This window comes from Chrysochloris asiatica, unplaced genomic scaffold (assembly GCF_000296735.1).
Source record: "Chrysochloris asiatica unplaced genomic scaffold, ChrAsi1.0 scaffold00143, whole genome shotgun sequence".
Classification (NCBI taxonomy): Eukaryota; Metazoa; Chordata; class Mammalia; order Afrosoricida; family Chrysochloridae; genus Chrysochloris; species Chrysochloris asiatica.
This window is the reverse complement of record NW_006408661.1, coordinates 8,545,396-8,548,845: the sequence shown is the minus strand read 5'-3', so window position 1 is coordinate 8,548,845 and position 3,450 is coordinate 8,545,396. Positions and strand designations below refer to the sequence as shown.

Below are 3,450 nucleotides of genomic sequence, written 5' to 3'. Positions count from 1 at the left end.
CATTAGATTTATTACAATAATTCCTCTTTGCCATTCTAAATATTAATATTTTACCCTTTAAAGAGAAGGGCCAGGAAGAGAGAAAAATGGCAAATATTTCTTAAAATTGAAAACCAGGTCCATTTAGGCCACTCAAATGAGAACAACAGCCATTTACCACCACGTCTTCCTTGGGTTTCAAAACAACATGACCACGGTGAGCAGTTTCAGGGGTAATCATCTTTGTAAAGCCCTCCTGAAGATGACGATAACAGCTGTTATCTATTATTTTACAACCCAAACCTAAAATGGCTTAAAAAAAATAAAAAGTGGTAAAAAAGAAAGGTATAATCTGTGCAATGTAAACAGTCACAACAGAACATTTAGTAGAGTTACAATGTTTTGTTTCAATAGTACTTTGCAAGAATGCTGATGTTTCCTGCCATAGGATTGCAGCATGGGGTCTGAGAAAGAAAGGTGAAATAAGTTTTTTCATCAGGTACATTTCAAGTAAAAATTAAGAAAGTCTGCTGTGTAATGTTCAGCAGGATGTGCTTACAGGCAAACATTGATCACATTTTTGTTCAAAAAACTTAATCTTAAAGGAGTCTTTTTAAAGAAAAATCACTTGTAAAATATATCCTTGTGTGGACTTCAAAAACAGGTCATGCAAAAAATTTCTGAAAAATAAATTAGATAATTAAAATGTCTTTTTCCAGCAAAGCTAGACACTAGGCTTTCCTCACTGAGCCATTATTATTGCATTTATTGTAACTTTGATCATTTTTCTCTAGTCACAGTTCAGCCAACTGTTGTGAGGACCCATATGTTGAGGCTGTGGACCCCAAGCACATTTTGTATTGTTTGGGATCAAAAAAGACAGGATGGTGGAGGTGAACTACTGCTTCTTGGCTTCTGAATGTTTTCAAACTTGCCTGTACCACTTTGTTAAAGAGGTCCACATCCTCGAGTCCCCAGCCCTGTATGGAAACATCAAAGCCACCCACTGACAAGGTTGCCCTTATAAATACAAGTAATGCCAAATCCATAGTGTCTCCAGAAGCCGGTTTTTTTAGTAGAAACAAAATGGTTGTCACTGGGAACTTTCCCACTATAAACAATCTTTGGATCCTACTGGCTAAAGATGATTGGAAAGTGTATCTGTTGGCCCTGAACTGCATTTGCTCAACATCATTGCAGGAACTCTGTAGTAAATACAAGGTCAATATCACAAAAGAAGAGTAAAGATTCATTATTAAACTGGGAAGATCCTACAGCCAGAGCTAGGGCTCTTGAAAATTCTCCAGACACAGGCAGAACCTGCGTGCCAGCCTTCGGGTACTTAACCCGATAATCTCTCATCAATTCAACTTGTTTGGTCTTGTCAGGGTTGGAGTCTGAATTGAAAAGCAGAACAAGCTTAACATTCTGATTTGGAATGAGACACATCTTTTCAAAGTTTCCCATGGATCTTGCAAACATATCAGTGTCCTGACAAAGGAATCAATGTTTATCTTCTTATCTTTGTGCTCTTTGTGCTCATTTTTTGACCCCGTTGCGTCCAGTTCTCCATGCTCAACAAACTAGATATTGCTGAAATCTGCTGCAGGAAGGCATGCCTCCTTACTGGGCCTGTCATCTTCTTACCTTTGTATGTCTTATACAGAAGCAGCAGATCTAGGATGTACTCGGCCCATACATGGGGTTGACTTGGTGATAGCCATACTGTATCTCCTTGAAGTCGATAATGGGCCCTTGGGCCTTGGCATTGATCATTTCCATGACCTGCATGACAATGTCATCCAAAGCTGCTTTCTGGACAGAGTCCATTAAGCTTTGAGGGGGCTGACCAGCTGTAGCTGAATACAAGTATTTTCCAGTAAGAAACTTCCATTCCAAGATCTCCTCTCGCTGGCGGGGCTGGAACCTCATAAACAACGGGGGAATTCCCAGCTGGAGGTCTTCTTTGTGAATCTCGGTGTTGGTGTACTTGCTCATCAGGACAATTTCTTGGTGGAGCTGTATTGTGTGATGGCGGAGAGCAGCAATTTTGCGACTGAGCATGTAGCTGTGCAGTCTGTACTGGTAGGGTGGGTTTTTGTTGGGGTGCAATGTGATGGCCCTGTGAATTTTACTGTGATGGAGATCACTGATGTAACCCTTTTTGTTCTGTTCATAATTCTCATTAGAAATCTGCTGCATCTCATAATACCAGACACACTGCACTCCTGCAAAACTCCGAACACATCTTCAAACCTCCAAACACATCTTCCAACCTCCACATCCTCATGGGTGGTGTACATTTCTTGGAGACATTTTCCAATGTGTGGTATCATTCTCCAGAGTACTTCCTGGCTCATGTGACACCAGGGCCCCTCATGCAGAAGTTCTCACCAGGCTCAAGTGCCAGTTTCCCCATTTCTTCTGTGGTGCCCAGTCCTGTCTGCCCAAGAAAGAGGGGCTCACTGCTATTCAAACTCCTCAGAAAGTTCTCCAGACGATCTCCTTTTAGAGAAACATCATCATCTGCTCTCATAAACGATTTGTACTTGTTCAAGTAGTGGTCATGCATATATTTGAGCATCATAAAAGGCTTCTTCTGGGGTGGGCAGGAGTCATGCACACCCTGTAGTGTCACAATTGGAATGGGCATTGATATGTCTGAACCCTCACTAGAGAAGAAATCAACTTTCCCAGGAATTGTCTTGGACCACGTTCTGTAAGTGGCCACCACTCGGGTCTGCAGATATTTCTGGGTGATCATGACTCCAATGAAAAGAAAGTTACTGTCACGCGGGCCACCATCTGGGGCTGGACCATGCAGCCAAAGGAGAGCGCCGTGCATTACCACCCGCCCGGTTGGCCAGAGATGCAGCTGCCTGTCTAGGATAGTGCAGCGGGCCGTTCACGTCAGCTCGGAGGTGGGGGCAGAAAGAGGTGCGAGGCCAACAAAAAGCCCAGTACGAGTCGGAGCAGCAAGTTGACCCAGGCGTGCCGGCCACGCATGGCCATGCTTGAGCCGCTCCGCCTGCTGGGCTGCCGCCACCATCGACTCCTGTGCCCTCAGCTTGCCACCCCCGCCGGTGGAAGCCAGCCCGCCCTAGGGCCGCCAAGCTGGGCTAGCAGCAGCTAGAGCGCGAGGTGGTGGTGCCTTCGGGTTGCATGTTGGGTCGTGGGGCTAGCGTGAAGGTGAAGGCAGATGAGTCTGGACTCCTGTCCAACCCTGACCATGTCTCCTGGCTGGTTCAGCTCCGCTTGCTCTGTGCCCGCCCTTATCCTCTTCGTGGCCAGCTCTGCCACTGTAGCTGCACATCCTCAGGCTTAGCTCACCATTGCAGCAGGAGGACCCTCCACCCCCACCCCGCCGCCTCTCCCCCCCACGTGACCTCTATCCATTTTTGAAAGCAAGCGGTGTATTAAAATCACCCCCTATTATTGTAGATTCATCTATTTCTTTCTTCAAATCTATTA

The 3,450-nt window shown here is 45.3% G+C and overlaps 1 pseudogene; it reads right to left on the bottom strand.

Moving 5' to 3' along the window:
* Window positions 1-710: 710 nt before the first annotated feature.
* On the bottom strand, window positions 711-2,991 carry LOC102834222 (annotated as a pseudogene).
* Window positions 2,992-3,450: the final 459 nt, after the last annotated feature.